Source organism: Camellia sinensis, chromosome 3 (genome assembly GCF_055761805.1).
Source record: "Camellia sinensis isolate YWXY chromosome 3, ASM5576180v1, whole genome shotgun sequence".
NCBI classification, from domain to species: Eukaryota; Viridiplantae; Streptophyta; class Magnoliopsida; order Ericales; family Theaceae; genus Camellia; species Camellia sinensis.
In genome coordinates, this window is record NC_138963.1 from 167,119,274 (window position 1) to 167,140,188 (window position 20,915).

Consider the following 20,915-nt stretch of genomic DNA (forward strand, 5'->3'; position numbering starts at 1 on the left):
ACCACCATTTTAGAATCAAACATTTTAAAATCCAAAAACTATCCGACAACAAATTTCTTTACACTGACATCTTTAGTTTTGTACTTCAATTCAAGAAATTTCCAAAGTTCTTTGGCCGTCTTGTTTACACAATATATATTGTATAAAGAATTATCAAGTCCATTTAGTATGTAATTTCGACACAGAAAGTCACCTTACTTCCAGGCATCTATTGCAACAACAAGTTGACGATCAGCGTCCTTCCCCTCTATCTATTTCGGGGCCTACTCATGGATGTACTGGGCCAAATGCAAAGCTGTAAGATAAAATAGTATTTTTTGCTGCCATCTCTTAAACTCTGTTCCATTGATTTTTTTCGATTTTTCTCCATGGTTTGTCGACACCGTAGGAGTCACTGGCGATGGTATCAAGACTGTTGGGGTCAAGATCAAAATAGTCTCAGCACTATCCATTGCCATTTTTTCTGAAAATCACAATTTCATAAAAAAAATAAATACACAAAAATAACTTAACGATCTTAAGCTATAGGAAAACCGTTTAATAAAATAACAAACTGTGTGTATTTAAATTTTTTTAAAAAAAGGATTGGAAATAAAATACTAAAATAAATTTTAGAATGTAAACTTATTCTTGTTCAAGTATAAAACTAGAACAAGAACACACACTGAATTACTTTAAATTGAAAAAAAAAAAAAGAAAACTTGTAGATTATTGCTGTGTAGAAATGCAGAAAGGAAAGACAGCCAAGGCATGTGTTGGACACACTTTCCTTAAGATCGTTACATCCTCGCTACGGTGCTTGAGAACAAATGACGCCAACCTTTCAAGATGCAACAACAATGTCCCAGAATTGCAACACTACAATCAGGGTCTGGTGAACAGACTGAGTTGTATCTCTCTTTTATAGGAAATTATACGAACAATATGCAGAAGAGTAATACAGCAAAATGGAGAAAAAAGAATTCATGAATTGGTTAGAGAAGGTCTGAATTTATAGGCAAGATGGTGACTATTCGGATGGGTTTGGAAGCCCTCCGAACAAGTGCAAACCTGAAAACTATTAGAGTGAAGAGAGGTGACCGGAGAAGAAAGAGATGCCACAATTTGAGTTTGAAGTTTGAAATTGGCACAAACATTTGAATTTTTCCGCTAGGATTTCAACTTTTCCCGCAGGACTTTTTTTTTTGGGGGGGGGGAATCCAAACAAATTTTGTCCAAAAATTAAAGTTAGGACCCAACCTGACCCGCACTTGCGCCTGGCTCAGCTTAGCCGGGTGACGGCGCGTATATGAGGTGGTTTTGGGCCAAGCCCATTTTATCTATAACTCTCCTCCTTACAAAACTTGGGATAAGGGTGAACAACAGATATTCCGATCCACTCAAACTGACCAAATTGAACTGAACCGATCCGTCGCATTTCGTTTGGTTTGATTTTTAGAATCTATTTATAAAAAAATCTTTCTAAGAAACTAAAAATTAAATTGGTGAAAAAAAATTAATAACATATTATTTTTATATAATTTTATCTTGTGGGAGGATAGAAATAATTTTTTTTTAATTTTTTTGATATTTATTTTAGTTGAATTAGTTTATATTTTTTCAAAAATCAAACATGGTGACAACTACAATTTCATTATTAAACCAATCTATTAAATCAAAAAATCAAAACTAAAAATATTTTATATATTAAACATATCGATTATAAATTAAAAACTTAATAACGTCCATTACAAGATAGCAATTCAAAGATATCTGTTAATAACAAATACAACAGCCATCCAAAAATATTAACAAAAATAATCACATATTACATGATCATCATCCAAACACATACTAAAAATTAATATGGTAAAAAAATTAAAAAAAATTAAAAATGTAAAAGATTTATCATTGTTATATAATTTTATCTTTAGTGGGTAGAAATAATTTTTAAAAATTCAAAAATAATTTTTTGACATTTATTTTTTATCAAATTAGTTTATATTTTATCAAATTAATGACTTTGCCCTTGAAATGCAGCAACGGTTTCTTCAATTGTTCTTATTTGGAACGAGATTCATAATTATGATCAAATGTATCACAATTGAAAGATCAAGAATCAAAGTAACAGAAGTCCCAAATTATAAGAACCATCAGTGTAATTCATCCTTGTTTAAAATTGGGATTTGTCCAAAAATTATTTTGAAATGGTGAAAAAGTTAAAAATTAAATTAAGTGTGTTATTAAAATTTGTAATTTTTTTTTTTTTTTTTTTTTTTTGTACCTAAGGGACACTTAACAAGACCCATTTAAATAATCCAAAGCACATAAAAAGCAAAAGGGAAAAAAAATACAACTTCCTTGTTTTCTCTTGAAATTTTGGTTTTCTTAAATATTAATCATATAATTGTTGAATTATAAGAAATTCAAATTTAACTCTTGACCACACTTCTTTAATTTGTATTGAGTCCTCATCAAAGACTTCAACAGCTTTAATAAATGGAAGAAATTATGGAATTTCACTAGCACATCAGATGAAATAAATAAATGAAGAAAAAAAATAAGATGAGGCTTCATAAATTTGTAACCCTATTTGTTGAAACTATGAAGTTAATTGTGGTAGGTTTATGTTTGGCAGCTAACTTGCCCACCGACAATTATTTAAAAACATAACAAGTTGAAAAATCACCTCATTTTCACTTAGATTAGATGTATGGTATATATTATCAGGATATTTTATCAAAATTTTCACTTTTTAAAGTAGGGATATGAGTGCTGGTGTAGGTAAGGATACAAAAATGTTGCGAGCATGTTGATACAGTAGAATATAAGTACAATCCAATACATCCATAAAAATATAGTTGTACATAATACATAACAATTAAAAAATCAAATTTAAGAAACAATTAAAATATTTTTGAAATGCAAAGAACTCTTAACGATTTTTTTATAAATTTTTATAATTGTAAAATACAGTTTTTAAAAAAAATTTAAAAATAAACACAAATATGAATGTTCCAACACTCTTATATTTTAATGTATGTATGTATGTATGTATGTATATATGTATGTCGTGAATATCTGAAAAAGTATTTGAAATGTATCCATCTCGTATCCGAAATGTACATGTCTTATATCCATTCTAAGCCCCAATGGGTGTGTTTGATTGGACGGACTGGAAAAGGGGGGATTAGAATCCATCGGACTTGAGTCCTGGGACTGTGAATCCCCCGGACTATTTGGTCGGATTGGATATGTATCCTGTGTTTGTTTTTTCATGGGATTAGATGTCTGGATAGGACTATTTTCAGTGAATCCAGCGTTTGGTTGGACGGACTGGATAGGATAAATGAACAAAAGACTATTTTACCCTTTTCAATTGTTTACTAAGTAATAGTAATATTAAACATATCTTTAATATTTTAATTATTTTTAATTAAATAAATTCGTTTTTTTAAAATTAAATAAATAAATAAATAAAATATCAATAAAATTTGTTTTAAATCATTACTGTATAACAAATCATTATTTTTTTTACATGCAAAACTTTACTGTGTTTGTTTATTTACACAATTAAACATTAAACATACTAATGGTTAAATTTTGTTTAAAGATATTTAAACATACTAATATTGATAAAAAAATTTGACTGGTACAGATTATTTTTATTTTTAAATTAAACATACTAATGGTTAAATGTTTAAATTTTTATTTAAACAATTAACATTGAAATTATTTTGATGTACAGATTATGTTTAAACAATTAACAATTAACAATTAAATAAATGTTGATGTACAGATTATGTTTAAACAATTAACAAATGTTGATGTAATTAACAATCAACAAATGTAGATGTAATCAAATGTTGACGTATTAAAACATAATTTAATAGATGTTAAATAAATATACATGTTGATGTACAGATGTTGAAATAATTTAATAAACATGTTGATGTACAAATGTTTAAATGTTTAAATAAAACATAATTTAAATAAATGAAATTATTTATTGTTGAAATTAAACATTTAATTGTTTAAATAAAACATCTATTAAAACATCTATTAAATTTAAATAATGAAATTAAATAAAACATAAACAAAATTTTAAAATAAAACATCAATAAAATATCTATAAAAAAATTATTTTAAAAAATTAAATAAATAAAACATTAATAAAAAGTTAAATAAAATTATTTTATTTTTAAATTGAGACATTTAAATTTTATTAAATTTTATTAAATATAATACATAATTAAATAGTAGAGGGTCAAAATTGTCATTTTCGCATCTAATCCAAACAGTGATTAGTCCCCCCAAAACAATCCCACCCCCCCCCCCAGGATAGGATAGTCCCCCATATGGGGGACATGGAGTCCGGCCGGACATGGAGTCCGCCGGACTAAAAAAAAATCAAACGACGGATAAGGAACACTATTTGGATTACAATCCAAATAGTGGATAGTCCACCCCCCTTATCCCGCGAATCAAACACGCCGAATGTATTTTACATAATTATACATATTTGTGTCATGTTATTCATACGACAATATGTTTGAAATACTCAAACTTCATAACTTTTTATATATATGACTTTCAATGTGTAATAGTATGTCGTTAATAAATAAAAAAAAAGTGTCACGATATATCATACTATTTTTTAAAGATGATAAATCTTACGCAGACACCTTATTTATTGTGTAAATACATAATAAGTAAAAATATCCATAGTCACCATTTTACATGAGGCATCAACCCCAATTTCCTGCAAGTCTTATTAAATTTAAAAGGATTAACTACCAAAAAATTCTATTAACCAATACTGTGTTAGCTTAGGTCCTGTTCAAGATTTTTTGAACCAACAAATCTTATTTTGAGATATAAAGACGTTTTTGTCCTTTTGTCATTTGATTTGATTTGACTATCTAGTAAAATTGATAATATTATCAGTTCTTTTTTAATTTTAAAAATGAGAACATTATTAATTTTGCACAACAATATTCCAGATAGTTGTTTTGCTAACTGATAAAAAAAATATATAGTATAAGATTAAACGTTTTTGCCCCACTACTTTTTGGTTTGATTTGACTATTTAATAAAATTGAGAATATTATTAATTTTTTTCAATTTTAAAATTGAGAGTATTATCAGTTTTTTTCAATTTTAAAAATAAGAATACTGAGAAGAAAAAAAAACAGAGCATGAGATGAAATTGGTGATTTCATTCCCATGATACCAAAATCAACGTTGAAATTGAAATTGAAATCGAAATTGAAATCGAAAACAATAGTTTTGAAAATGAAAAGATTCCCTCAAAAATTAGGGTTTAAGATATTTGAATTTGAAAAGTCTAGAATCATTGAGCCGATCTACAACATCGTCGATCACAGTTTTGCAAACCTCAGGGTATCAAGAAACGAAGTGATCTTCAAGAGCTCGTCGAAGACCACTTGCAACGGGAGCTCTTATTTTCACTATTTCGCTTCTTCCAATATGAGAATGTTCCAACTGAATCTATGTTTGATGATAGTAGATGATCTTCTAGCTTTGTTGCTTTGGAATTTGTGAACGAAAAAGTAGAAAAATATGAAATTTGTAGAGATAGAGAGAGAGGGGAACGACTTCAAATATGAGAATGTTTCCAACTGATATCAATGTTTGATGATAGTAGATGATCTTCTAGCTTTGTTGCTCTGGAATTTGTGAACAAAAAAGTAGAAAAATTTGAAATTTGTGGAGATAAAGAGAGGAACGAAGAGAGAGAGAGAGAGAGAGAGAGAGGGTGTTTTGTGTTTTTGAATTTGTAAAGATAGATTGGTCATACAAAATTAACAAAAGACTTATGAATTTAAAGTTTTGTGAATAGAATCTAAGTTGCCATTATTTGTCAAAAATAGCACTTGACTGTAAATTTCTCAATTTAAAATGATAGTAGATGAGATTGAGATCTACCAGCTTGTAACTCTCCTACTTACTGCATTTACCTTGACTTTATGATCAACACTTGCTGATCATGAAAGTTTTTCTACTCCAACCAATTGTTTTTAAGCAATACGAAGAGGAAAAGCAAAATTGTATAAGAAAACTCCAACTATGTATAATAAAACTTTACCCATCAAAAAATAAATGTATAAGAAAACCCTTTACAACATGGTTGAACATGAAACTCAATAAAAAGAAATTGTTATACTTCTACTAGTACTCCTTTTAAGTATAATCTTACAGGTTGAAGTAGTAGGGGAGTTTTTATACTCTCTCCTTGTGTATTATACTTTTCTTGTACCTTTAATTTTATATATTTATTGAAATATTTTTTTGTTAATCAAATAAAAAAGGAAAAAAGAAAAAAGAAGTATAATCTAATAACCTAAATTAATTGAAATCGAACTGATTTATTTCAGTTAGCCATTTCTATACTTTTGAGGGTCAAATCAATGTCCAAGGTAAATGTTGTTTTTTTTTTTTTCCCTCCTTATCATGGATTTTTTTTTTAATCATTTATATCTTTGCAATTATGAATATCTTATTGATTGATCCGAGCCACAAACTAAACCAAGAACTCATATTTATTTTTTAAATCGATTGACTAAAAATGAAAATAAATGTAATATTCATGTTTTTAAAAGGAATATAAAAGTAATATTTCCATGATATAATTCACAACATATAAGTTTCACAAAAATAGCTAGTCAAAGGAACATCGTGCATGAGTTTCACAAAAAAAAAATAAATAAATAATTAGCTAGTCAAAGGTGCGGCAATAGTACGGTCCGACTTTCATGGCTAAATTACGATCCAACCAAATCTCTCTATTTTTCTACCAAAAAAAATACTCGAGACCCTTCAATTTTTTTTTTTAAAGATATCATAATTTTTTTTAGATCTCCACCATTGATGTATAAATGAGACCCGCTCATATATATATATATATATATATGGGAGTCACATTATTAATGATAGAGGTTCAAACAAAGTTGTAAAAATCTCCAAAAAAAAATAAATAAATAAATAAGTAAGAATCTCAATCATTGTTATTTTCTAAATTTCCCTCCGTGACTATGACGTCCAAAGACCCCCACTTTCTAAATTTCCCTACGTGACTATGACATCCAAAGACCCCCACCCCCAACTTTGTTTTATTAATAAAAAGAATTCCAAAGAAACCCACAAAACCAGCAATGTTTCTGTGGTGTGTTTCTGTTTATATTCATATTTAATTTTTTTTTCCTTTTTATAACTAGGTATTCGGATTAATTTACACACATCTCGATTAATTTTGAAGATCAATCTCACCGTTCACTTATGAAGACCCCATTTAAAGCTAAAGCAAACGCTCTATATGGATTGACCCCAAAGAACTTATTGCGTAGTAAATATTGAATTTGAGATCTGGAAGAAATACACCTCCTAATCCCAAGTTGTACCTATTAAGCCCCAAAGTGCTTAATTCATGAACGATGAATATACAAAACTTATGTACAGAAATATCTTAACAAAAATAATTATTGTATAACTCAAATTCATTTTGATTTTTGATCATATAATACTGTTTTTGAGTATTTTCCTATACACTAGTTTTGTACATATATTTTACTGCTAATTTATAGTAATAGGATTTTGCTTCTCTCCGATTGGAGAAAAATCCAGTCCACTGCTGTTTGACTTGTGGATCCATTTCGAATCCCACCTTTTAGGTTATTTAGGTCTATATGTATAGATTCTTGAAAAAAAAGTTTTAAAAAAAAAAAAAACTAATTAAATAATCATAATTATATAATTTTATTATTATTTTTTAAATAGACAATGTATTTCAAAATCGTATTTGTTATTCAATTTTCAAAAACAAATCTAATTAATTTAAATTATGAAGGGACCATTAATAGATCAAACAAACTTTTTTTTTTTTCCCTTAAATAAATTATCTATATAAACCCCTCAATCCTAGGAAATGGCTTTCCTCCATACCCCTTTATATTATATTTTGCAAGCTTTATCTCGGATCCACAACAATAATTCAAAGAGAGAGGCTTCTCTCTAGTCTATTATCGAACTAGAAGGTGATGTTGGGCGACCGTGGGCTCACCACGAAGCCAACATAAATGTGTAGAGTTTGTCGACTACTTCATTCCTATAGAAAATCATATTGATCGAATATCGATAGTTACTTGATCATATTGCATTTGTGTTAACAGTAAGGCCTCGTTTGGCAAGAGGCTATTTTAGCCAATTAGCCAAAAAGTTATTAAATTAGCCAAAAAGCCAATAACTCATACCAAAAAGTCAAAGATTCTCTTTTCTCTCTACTTTTTGCACATCTTTTCGTAATTAGCCAAAAAGTCATCCCAAACATACAAGTTTTTTTTACTTACCTTTTTAGCCAAATAGTCAAAAAGTTACTAAATTAGCCTGTTCCCAAACGAGGCCTAAGTATATAATTTCAAAAATAAATTATTAACACAAATGTGATCGAATCAAATGATTATTAATTTCCAATCAATGTGATTTTTTGTAAGGATAAAGCATTCAATGAGCTCTACATATTGAACGAGAAGTTATTGGTTGGTACTAGGGCACTACCACGTAGTGCCCCAATGGTGTTGTGATTGGTGGAGGGGGTATGGCTTACAAATTTGTGTTGGGTAATTGAAGAACATGAGAGGACATAATAAACTGTGATTGGTGAACGGTTCAGGTCATCGATATGGGCTCTATGGTGAACTCACGGAAGCCCAACAATACTCTTTAGTTTGTTTTCCCAACTGGATAGAAGTCTCTCCCAAAAAAACATTCAACTTGTAGCCTTAGAAGTAAAGATCAGTTGTGTAAAAGATCAATTTCATTAGATATCACTAGATATATGAACAAATTAAATCATGTTTTTTTTTTTAAACGGATGATAGTTATGAGTTTAAACATAAATAGTCCATTTTATAAAATAAAATCAGACTTGTTTTTCTATTATTAATATTTCATAAAATTAATTTTTTACACATATAATTTTCACTATAAAATTTATAAAATAAACAATTAAAATCATCATTATAAATTCAAAATGCAACCCAGAAAATGAAATAAAAAATATAGAGAGAGAGAATAATGGCAGAGGAGAAGCCTTTCTCACAATCCTAATGGTAGTGGATTATACTTTTTTACAAGCCAAATCAGATATTTCCAAAACCACCCATAAAACCAACAACGTATCCGTGATGTTTGTGTAGGAAAACTATTTAATACAATAGCAAATTATGTGTATTTAAAATTTTAAAAAAAAAAAGATTAGAAATAAAATTCTAAAATAAATTGGGTAAATTACATTTACCTCCCCTAAGGTTTCTGACAAATACATGGACCTCCCATGTAGTTTGAATAATTACAATAACCTCCACTGCTTTACCTGACAATGTCAAGATTCCCCCTTCTGTTGACTTCCGTTTATTTATTTCACAGAAAAAGCTGATGTCATCAAAGCCAAACATTAAAATGTCTATAATGCCCTCAAGTGTCCTCAACCCATCTATGTCCGGAACAGTGTATTTTCTGAGAAAATGGTGGGTAGTTTCCTTTGCCTTCATTTTGTGACTGCTAACTCCATTATCATCTCTCTCTCTCTCTCTCTCTCTCTCATAAATCTTTAAAAATGTTTCCTCAAATCCGAATAGGTGGTCATTAAGACTACCATTCCTCATCAAATCACACACAAGTATCCTCCGGTGGCCTTCTAGAGGAGTAGTAGCAATACAATACCCTCTCAAAGCCACGAGATTCACGTGTCGAACGCTCGCAATGACCTCGACCTTGTGGGCGAAAACCGCATCGCCTCCCACCGAGCAATTCTTGAACCGCTTTAACGCAACTTCAGAGCCATCCGGCAATACCCCTTTGAATACATTCCCATACCCACCTCTCCCAATTATGTTCAACCTAGAGAAATTCTTTGTTGCTTTCCTAATTTCATCAAATGTGTACCTAACTAAAGTAGTACTTTCATTGATTGAATTCATTCCAAAGCTAAATTAGTTTCTCTTTCATGATCAACCTTACTTCTCTCCCTAATTTTCTCGCATTTTCGCCGTAAAATCCAAAACCCACCACAATCCAGAAACAAAACAAACCCACAACCTATCACAACTACACAAATCACAATTGTTCTAACTCTACCATTCGAATTGCACAAATCAGAAAAATCAAAACCAAATAGACAATTGGCAGTACCTTCATCGGTTGGGCCGAAATGATTGATAAGCGCCGTGGCATAAATCGAAGGGTACACCGTGCAATCGGAGAGGTTTCCAATTGATCGGTCGTTCAAATTCGAAGGCTGGAGGCTCGAAAGACTGGTGGTGCAAGAAGCACACGGCGAACCGTTACCAAGAGATTGATTACACGCCTTCACCGCAACGTCTAACGCCGATTTCGAGACATTGCCTTCGAATTCATCACGAGTAGTGATGTTCATACAACCCTCGGCGATCCATGAGGTCTGAAAACCGCAGATTTTACGAATATCATTGAAATTGGGGAAGAAATTGTTGATTAGGGTTTGGTACGAAACCCAACAAGACTCGGCGGAGTCAATCAGAGGAAGAAAATTGTTGGTGGTTCGGAGATAATCGGACTGAACGAGTCGGAGATCGGCCTTGATGTAATGACAAGAGACGGAATCGGAGTCGAGTTTTGGACGATTTGAGGATTGAATGAGTCGGCGAAGGACGTCGAAATCGAGAGGACATGATGAGGTCGTGGCGTGGAGGTGGCGGGCGACGGTGGAGAAGGAGGAGGAGGAGAAGAGAGGAGAGATGAGAGAGGTGGAGTTGTAGAGAGAGAAATAGGAGGAATATGAGGGACATCTGGGGAGTGATTTAGAGAATTCAGATTACACTGCTGTTGCAATTCGAAACCAGAGTGAAGTTGGGAATGGGGAATGAGATGAGATGAGAGAGAACAAAAAAATTAAAATTAAAATTAAAAACAAAGTTGAATGCTATAATCAAAGGGTATTTTCATTTTTTCAGACTCAAATAAAAGGGTAATATGGTCATTTTGTATACAAAAGTAACGTCGTGTTTGTATAATTGACGGATTGGGGGAATCTGTACAATGTCAGGTAAAGTAGGAGAAGTTAGTGTAATTATTGAAACTACAAGGGAGGTCCCTGTATTTGTCAGAAACCTCAAGGGAGGTAAATGTAATTTACCTATATAAATTTTAGAATGTAAACTTTATTTTTCCAAAATCAAGAAAAGAATTATTTCTGAAAACGAAGGAAGGAAAGAAATTTCTTGTTCAAGTATAAAACTAGAACAAGAACACACACTGAATTACTTTAAATAAAAAAAATAAAAATAAAAAAACTTACAGATTATTGCTATATAGAAATGCATAAAGGAAAGATAGCCGAGACGTGTGTTAGACACACTTTCCTCAAGATCGTTACGTCCTTCTTACGATGCTCGAGAAAAGATGACGCCAATCTCTCAGGATGCAACAACTATATCCTAGAATTGCAGCACTACAATCTAGGTCTGGCGAACAAACTGAGTTGTATCTCTCTCTTCCAGAAAATTATAATAACAATATGCAGAAGAGTAATACATCGAAATGGAGAAAAACGAATTCATGAATTGGTTGGAGAACGTTTGAATTTATAGGCAAGATGGTGACTGTTCGGATAGGATTGGAAGCCCTCCAAATAGGTGCGAAGCTAAAAACCGCAAGAGTGAAGAAAGGTAACTGGAGAAGGAAGGAAGGCCATTGTTCAAGTTTCAATTTTGAAATTGGCGCAAACGTTTGAATTTTTCGGTTAGGATTTCAAATTTTCACGCAAGAATTTGGGGGGAAAAATTCAAACAATTTTGTCCAAAAATTAAAGCCAAGACCCAACTCGATCTGACCCACATCCCATACCGAGCATAGTTGGCCGAACTGCGGTTGTGGTGCGTGCGTGCGTGCATGTGTGTGGTGGTTTTGGGCTAAGCCCACTTTGTCCGTAACTCCCTTCTTTAAAAACTTGGGGTGCCTCTTGGGGTCCAACCCAAGTATGTCCACCTAGAACTTATATACTCACACTAGCTCTCTTAAAGTTTTAATGTAAGAGAACCAATTTAAGGAAACCCACATTTGACTCTTCAACTTCTCATTTCACAAACCCAAAAATAACACCAACTTCTTATTCACTCATAAATAGTTTTGACAAACCATCTTCACCGTGTGACTTGCCATGCGACAAGGAACACGTCACCTTTTGAACCCACCGCAAAAGACGTGTGGGCACCACTCAAATTTGGGCTCAAAATTGGCCAAAATAAGCCTATAAAAACCACAATTTCCAACAATCCCCTAGTTGACGGAAACAGACATGCAACTAGATGCAAAAGATGCAAGAGAGTACATTAAGGAGATGCTCTACTTCAGGATAGGTAGTTTTTGGCTTTAAACCTGCCCTAGTGAAAACCTATTGAACTTACTAGCTGCCCAGTGGACTTAATGCCTTAAGCTGTTCAACCATTTGTATAAGCCATGACAATAGATTACACGCAGAGTATTACCAAACACAGTCTTGTTCTACGGTTGTGTTCATTTTGGCCTTGAACAATACTTGGTTCAGTGAGTGCTCTAGAGAATTGAGCCTTTTAATTCTCATAGAACCGGCCCAATTTACACTTACATAGGTAATTCTCATTAAGAATGTCCTGCCACACTCCACTTGGATATCCAGGATATAAGAATCATTAAAAGCAAAGCTTATCATAACTACGCTGCAGGGATCACTTTTTTTATCATAGAAAATAGGTAGGACAGAGAACCTCTCTAGTGATTAGGGAATCTCCATAATCCGGTTGTCCCATTAAACCTAGTTCTTGGGATCTCCAGTCTTCTAGGTTGGGTTGCCATTATGGCGATTCTTAGTTAATATGCTTTAATCCCATTCCCCTTGATAAACTAAACACTTGCTCTCCAGCTAGCCCATTCGTTAACAGATCCGCAATATTATCTTTAGACCTTATATATTCAATGGATATTATACCATTTGAGAGCAATTTCCTAACGGTATTATGTCGTCAATGGATGTGTCAAGACTTGCCGTTATACATATAATTTTGTGCCCATCCTATTGCTGCTTCATTGTTACAGTGTATGTATATAGCTGACATGGGATTTGGCCATATTGGAATATCTTCGAAGTCACTCTACTTCTTCTCTTGTTTTATGTAAAGCTATAAATTTGGATTCCTTTGTGAACCTTGCAATGCAAGTCTGCTTGGAGGACTTCCAAGATATTGTTACACCTCCCAGAGTAAAGACATATCCATTAATGGACTTTGAGTCATTGGTATCCAATATCTAATTCGCATCACTATACCCTTCAAGTACTGTTGGATGTTTTGTATAATGCAATCCATAATTTTGGGTATGTCTTAGATATCTAAGCACCCTAATTATAGTTGTCCAATGATCCTTCCTTGGGTTGCTTGTGTACCTTCTTAATTTACTGACTGTAAAGGCTAAGTCAGGCCGTGTACAATTCATTAAGTATATCAAGCTTCCAATGATTTGGGAGTATTCTACTTGTGATATGCTTTCTCATGTATTCTTTAGTAAATGAACATTAGCATCTATAGGTTGCTTAGCAAGACAGGTGTCATGTTTTCCAAACTTTTTCAGAATTTTCTCAACATAATGAGATTGAGATAAAACATACCCATCAGATGTTTTAGAAATTTTTATTCCAAGTATGTAATCTGCTACTCCCATATCTTTCATGTCAAACCTTTTGTTTAACAATTTCTTGGTAGTCTTTATCATTTCAATATTGTTACCAATGATGAGCATATCATCTACATATAGACAAACGATGACATAACCTTTGTCGGTATTTTTGACATAGACACATTTGTCACACTCATTTATTCTAAACCCATCTGAAATCATAGCATGATCAAATTTCTCATGCCGTTGTTTCGATGCTTGCTTTAATCCATATAAGAATTTGACAAGTCTACAAACCTTTTTCTCTTGGTCAGGAACTTTCAATCCCTCAGGTTGTTCCATGTAAATTTCTTCATTTAAATCTCCATTTAAAAAGGCGGTCTTAACATCCATCTGATTTATTTTAAGATTATACAATGCTGCTATAGTAATCAATATGTGAATGGATGTTATTCTTGTTACAGGGGAATAGGTGTCAAAGTATTCAAGACCTTCCTTTTGTCTATACCCCTTAATTACAAGGCGAACCTTCTATTTATCAATTGACCCATCTGCTTTGATTTTCTTTTTGAAAATCCACTTGTATCCAAGTGGTTTGCACCTTGGAGGAAGATCAACCAATTCTCAAGTATGATTTTATATAATGGATTCAACTTCGTCATTTATAGCCTCTTTCGATAATGGTGCTTCAGGACCTAGCATTGCTTCTTTAAAGTTTTGAGGCTCATTTTCTAACAGAAAAGTTAGAAAATCTGGACAAAAAGACTTAGATCTCCTTGGTCTCTTCCAATTCAAATGACTCAACTTCTTTAGCCATTGTCTTTGTATCTACAGGAATTTGATTTTCTTCATCCTTTTTCCAAGGAAATATATGTTTGAAAAATGATGCATTTCTTGACTCGATAATAGTATTTGTGTGTATATCGAGAATACTTGATTTAAATACCAAAAATTGATATGTACTAATATTATTTGCATAGCCAATGAATACACAATCAACGGTTCTTGGTCCAATTTTAGTCTTTTTAGGACTAGGGACCACTACTTTTGCCAAGCACTCCTACACTTTTAAGTAATTACAAGAAGATTGATGACCTTTCCATAATTCATAAGGTGTTTGGTTAGTGTTCTTGTGGGGTATCCTATTTAGGATATAATTTGCTGATAAAATAGACTCCCCCCACAAGTTCTGGGGTAAAACCGAACTTATCAACATGGCATTCATCATCGTTTAAAAATGCGATTTTTCCTTTCAGCCACTCCATTTGATTGAGGAGAATAAGGTGCAGTGGTTTGGTGAATGACACCAAGATCTGAGCAACACTCATCAAATGGTGCATCATATTCACCGCTTCTATCACTTTTTACAACCTTAATCTTTTTTTCAAGTTGATTTTCAACTTCTACCTTATATTGCTTAAAAGCTTCTAAGGTCTCATCTTTACTTCGAAATAAGTATACATAGGAATATCTAGTGTAATCATTAATAAAAGTTATATATTATTTTTTACCACCTCTAGTTTGCACAAATTTTAAATCACCAATGTTGATGTGAATTAAAGCTAGTGGTTCAATTCTTCTTTCAATTTTATTAAATGATACTCTAGTCATTTTAGCTTCAATACATACTTCACATTTATGATTAGGATCAAGATTAAATTTAGGTAAACATTCTAGATTAACAAGTTTATGCAAAGAACCATAATTTACATATCCTAACCTACTGTAAGTGAGAAGAATCAACAATATAAGCAAAAGATGTGTTTTTATTATTGGAAGCAATAGTTAGTACAACAGTCAACACATTGAGCTTAAAAAGTCCATCAGTCATATACCCACGACCTACATACATCCCAGCTTAGTAGGTACAAATTTTGCAGATTCAAATACTAGCCTAAACCCGTTTTTATTCAACAATGACCCAAAAATTAAATTTTTACGAATTTTCGGAACATGGAGTATATTGTTGAGAGTGAATTCCTTCCCCGAGGTCATCTTTAGCACTATCCTCCATTGTCCTTCTACATTTGATGCAGAGGAGTTTCCTATGAATAGTTATTCGTCATTTTCCACCACTTTGTAGGTTGTAAACATTTTCTTATTGGCACAAATGTGGCGGGTTGGTCCAGTATCCACCCACTATTCTTTAGGGTTGCCTACCAAGTTAGCCTCAGAGACTACTACAGAAAGGTTGATGTCTGCCAATCCCTCAGAAAGATTGTAACCCTCGGTTCTGTTGGCTTGTGCTGGTTTCTTGCTAGAACTTGCTCCATCTTTGCGCCTTTGACAATCATTTGCTCAATGTCCATCACCACCACACACATTGCACTTGCCTTTGAATCTTTTGTCGTTCTCACCTTTGAAGCCTTGCTTGGACCCTTTGCCATCATGCTTTCTCTTTTTGTTGTTGTTGAACCTTGAACTTTGTCTTTGTTCCACAACATTTGCCTTAGCCTGCATGACTTGGTTCCTAGACTTCTTCTTGGATTTTTGATTGTCCTTTTTAATCCTCAGTCACATGATAAATTCTTTCAACTTCATTTCCTTGCATTTTTGCTTAAGGTAATTTTTGAAGTCTTTCCATGCTAGCGGAAGTTTCTCAATAATAGCAGCAACTTGAAATGATTCACTCAGAATCATTCCTCAGAAATGATATTATGTAGAATCAACTGAATTTCTTAGATTTGGCCAACCACCATTTTTGAATCAAACATTTTAAAATCTAGAAATTGTCCAACAACAAATTTCTTTACACCGGCATCTTCAGTTTTGTACTTCAATTCAAGAGATTCTCAAAGTTCTTTGATCGTCTTCTTTACACAATATACATTGTATAAAGAATTATCAAGTCTATTTAGTATGTAATTTCAACATAGAAAGTCACCTTGTTTCCAGGCATCTATTGCAGCAACAAGTTGACGATTAGCGTCATCCCCCTCTGTCTGTTTCGGGGCCTCCTCACGGATATACCGGACTAAATGCAAAGTTGTAAGATAAAATAGCATTTTTGCTTCCATCTCTTAAACTCTATTCCATTGAATTTTTCAAATTTTTCTCCATGGTTTATCGGCACCGTAGGAGTCATTGGCAGTGGTACCGAGACTATTAGGGTCAAGATCGAAATAGTCTTAGCACTATCCATTGTCATTTTTTTTGAAAATCACAATTTTAGAAACGAAATAAATACACACAAAAAATAAATAAATAAATAACGTAATGTAACGATCTTAAGCTGTGGGAAAACTATTTAATAAAATTACAAACAGTGTGTATTTAAAATTTAAAAACAATGATTGGAAATAAAATTCTAAAATAAATTTTAGAATGTAAACTGTACAAGCATGAAATAATCTTCTCGCATAATCATGTTGATCAAGTTAGCACTCCTCAAAACGTTGCCGCTTCACTACCTAAAAACACAAACGTGAGCTAGCCAGAGGGTGTGTGCCGGAAACCTCTCCAATGCCTAAGTCAGCAAATAGACAATGGATACAAAAGCTCTGTGTATTTGAGAGTAAAAATTGTGATACATGTACATAAATCCTGCTATGAGCTTTTATAGATTCTGCCTAGCACAATTGTAGTAGGACTTCAACTCTTCTTAGTAGAGTCCTCCTAGGAATCACTAACATAATGCTTATCTTTTTACACCCTCCTCACTACTTAACCAAGTGAGATGGTTCAACCATGGTCTGGTAGCAGCACAACCGAGCTAGCACTGCCTTGCCTTGCACTAGTTTTAATCACGCTCACTTAGCTCGGTGACACCTTGCTCATCTAGCTCAGTTCTACTTCCACCTTTATCTTGGTCCAAAGCACCCAAACCGGGCTATTAGCAGATATCTCCGACCGAACGGACGAGATCAAGGACAGAGTTATGCAGGCCATTACCTCGGTCCATAGCTCGGTCTATTTAACATCCGGGCTTAGCTCGGCCCAAGTTCACACATAAATTACCCTCTCAGCTGCCCCTTAATTTCATCTGCAACTCATGATTTTGGGATTATTTTTCTCTAGTCGAGCTAAAACATTCACGCCAACTGAACTAAAATAAGCAACACCACCGAGATTAAAATATTCAACCCCACCGAGCTAGGTTAGCTCGGTCTTCAATACTGTGCCTGTTACAGCCTGTCGTTTCACGTACCTGACATCATGTCCTACAGGTGACACGTGGCACACGTCTATTGCTTTTCCATACTGTGACAGCTGTCCCACATTTATCAAAAAACGTTTAAAAAGTTTGTCGTTTTCACGCCTATTCAAAACCCCTTACTCGAATCAAACCCTTACTGTTTACTTTCTTCCCCTTTGCACTTCTAAAATCTGCTCTTGTGCCTCCTGTGCTCCAGTCCCTTCCTCTTCACTTGCTCTTTTGCTGGCTGGATTTTGCTCTCACGCTTAAACCCGTAAGTTGTTTAATACCTCTTTCTAATGTTCCTTTGTACTCATTTCTATACTTTTAGCATTTAACACTACAACAAAAAAGGTCTATGGTGACGAAAATGCGTGACGAAAAAATATTTCGTCTCCAAATATGCATGTTTTAGTGATGAAAATAAGATTTCGCCTCCAATTGTATTATTTTTAGAGACGAAAACCAAATTTCGTCACCAAATGCTTAAAATCAAATAAAACAATAGGTGGCAAAAATTTTATTCGTCTCTAAATTTTATTTTTCGTCACAAAATAATTTCCCGCCCTTGGAAAATTTGGTGGAAGATTTGGCGCCATTATGGAGACAAAATTTGTCGTCACCATTGTAAAAAATTTTAGAGAGGAAATAATTTCGTCTCCAAATGTATTATTTTTAGAGACGAAAACCAAATTTCGTCACCAAATGCTTAAAATCAATAAAAAAATACAAGAAATCTAGGCTATTGTGACAAAATTTAGTGACAAAATTTTTTTTGTTTTAAAATTTAACCGAAAGATGACGAAATATTAATTTTGTCGTTTGTTTTAATTTTTCTCAGAAGTATAGGAGACGAAAACAAAAATTCGTGTGCAAAAATGAGGCGCCAATTTCATGTGCATTGGCGCGAATTATTTTAGCTCATTGGAGACGAACATTTTTGTCACAAAATATATTTTTTTTTTGTGACGAATGTAATTCATCACCAATAAATTTCATACCTATTAAACGATGTCGTTACATATTTTCATTTATTAGGTGACAAATATATTTTTGTCTGGAAATGATAAGTTATGGAAGACGAAAATATTTCGTCACCAATAAACACTCCATCATGCAACAATGTCATTTCATCTTTCTATTAAATAGGCGACAAATATATTTTTGTTTCAGAAGAATAAGTTGTGGGAGACGAAAATATTTCGTCACTAATAAATTCTAATTGATTGCGTGACGAATATATTTTTCATCTCATAAGGTTAAGTCGTGGAAGACAAAAATATTTCATCACCAATAATAAATTCTTTGTTCTGGTATTGAAGGATACAAAAATATTTTATCACTAATCATTTCTGTTTTTTAAAATGCCGTGAAACTGTGACCCCAAGAGATACACTCTGACGCTTATCACTCATTTTCATGTACACGGACCTTGAAGTCATGACCCAAGAAAACACTTTCTACAAACCCTCATTTCTCTCTCGCACTTGAGTCTACTCCTCTCTCACAAGTATTGAAGTCATGACTCAAGAAGACACTCTGTAAACCATTTTTTCTATTTCGCGCTAAAGCCCCTCTCTTCTGTCTCACACTTAAGCCCTTCGTGCATGCTAGCATTGAAGCTATTATCCAAGAATGTACCCTATGCAAACCCACTATTCTTTCTCACAGTGAAGGCCCCTCTTGCACGCAAGCACTTTTTCTCATTGTCGGAACCAACTCTATCCTTTCCGTCTAGAACACTCATTTCAGAAAAATCGAAGGTCAAAACCTCTCTCCACAAAAAAAGAAAAAGAAAAAGATAATTAATGTAGTAATTTTTTTTTTGTGAGAAAAAATACAGAGAAACAAATAATAAAAAATTTGTAATTTTCAAAATTAATAGAAAACATTACCTTATTTAGTATGGAGTTTTCAATAATTAATTTTTAAATTTTGGTAATAAAATTTATTTTCGTTTTAGAACATAACCCAAACTTGACCAAATATTACTTTTGTCGTTTCTTTTAATTGTTCTCAAAACTATAGGAGACGAAAAAATAAATTCGTCAGAAAAAAAAGAGGCGCCAATTTTTTTTCTTGTTGGCGCCAATTATTTTAGCTCATTAGAGACGAACATTTTTGTCACAAAATTTAAAGTATTTTGCGACAAAAGGAATTCGTCACCAATAAATTCTAAACTTATTAGACGATGTCGTTTCATTTTCTTATTTATTTGGTGACAAATATATTTTTTGTCTAGGAAGGATAAGTTATGGGAGACGAAAATATTTTGTCGCCAATAAACCCTTCATGCTCGTTTTATCTTTCTGTTAATTAGGCGACAAATATATTTTTGTCTCGGAAGAATATGTTTTGGGAGACGAAAATATTTCGTCACTAATAAATTCTCCATGTGTCATGTTGCATTTTGATTGATTGTGCGACGAATATATTTTCGTCTCATAACGTTAAGTTGAAGGAGATGAAAATATTTCATCACCAATAAATTCTCCATCCCCACACAACGTTGTTTTTGTATTTTTGTTGATTAGGCAATGAACATATGAGTTTGAAACGAAAATATTTTGTCACTAATTATTTCTCTTTATTAAAATGCCGCCAGAAACTAAGAGACACTCTTCCTTAATCACTTACTTTCACACACACACAAATACTAAAGTCGTGACCCGAAAAGACACCCTCTACAAATCCTCATTTCTCTCGCACACTTGAGTCTCCTCTCTTACAAGTATTGAAGCTGTGACTCGAGAAAACAATCTCTATAAACCATCTCTTCTATTTTGCACTGAAGTTCCTCTATTCTCTCTCACATTTAAGCCATTTGTGCATGCAAACATTACTATCCAAGAAGACATTTTGTGCAAAGCTACTATTCTTTCTCACAATAAACCCCTCTCCACAAAAAGAAAATAATAATAATAATAATAATAATAATAATAATTAAACAAGGAAACAAAATACAAGAAATCTAGGCTATTATTGTGACAAAATTTGGTAACGAAATTTTTTTTGTCTTAAAATTTAACCCAAAGATGACAAAATATTGATTTTGTCGTTTGTTTTAATTTTTCTCAAACGTATAGGAGACGAAAAA

General features: G+C 32.8%; 1 pseudogene; it reads right to left on the reverse strand.

Moving 5' to 3' along the window:
* Positions 1–263: 263 nt before the first annotated feature.
* Positions 264–10,651, reverse strand: LOC114302414 (putative LRR receptor-like serine/threonine-protein kinase RKF3 pseudogene; annotated as a pseudogene).
* Between the last annotated feature and the right edge of the window lie 10,264 nt (positions 10,652–20,915).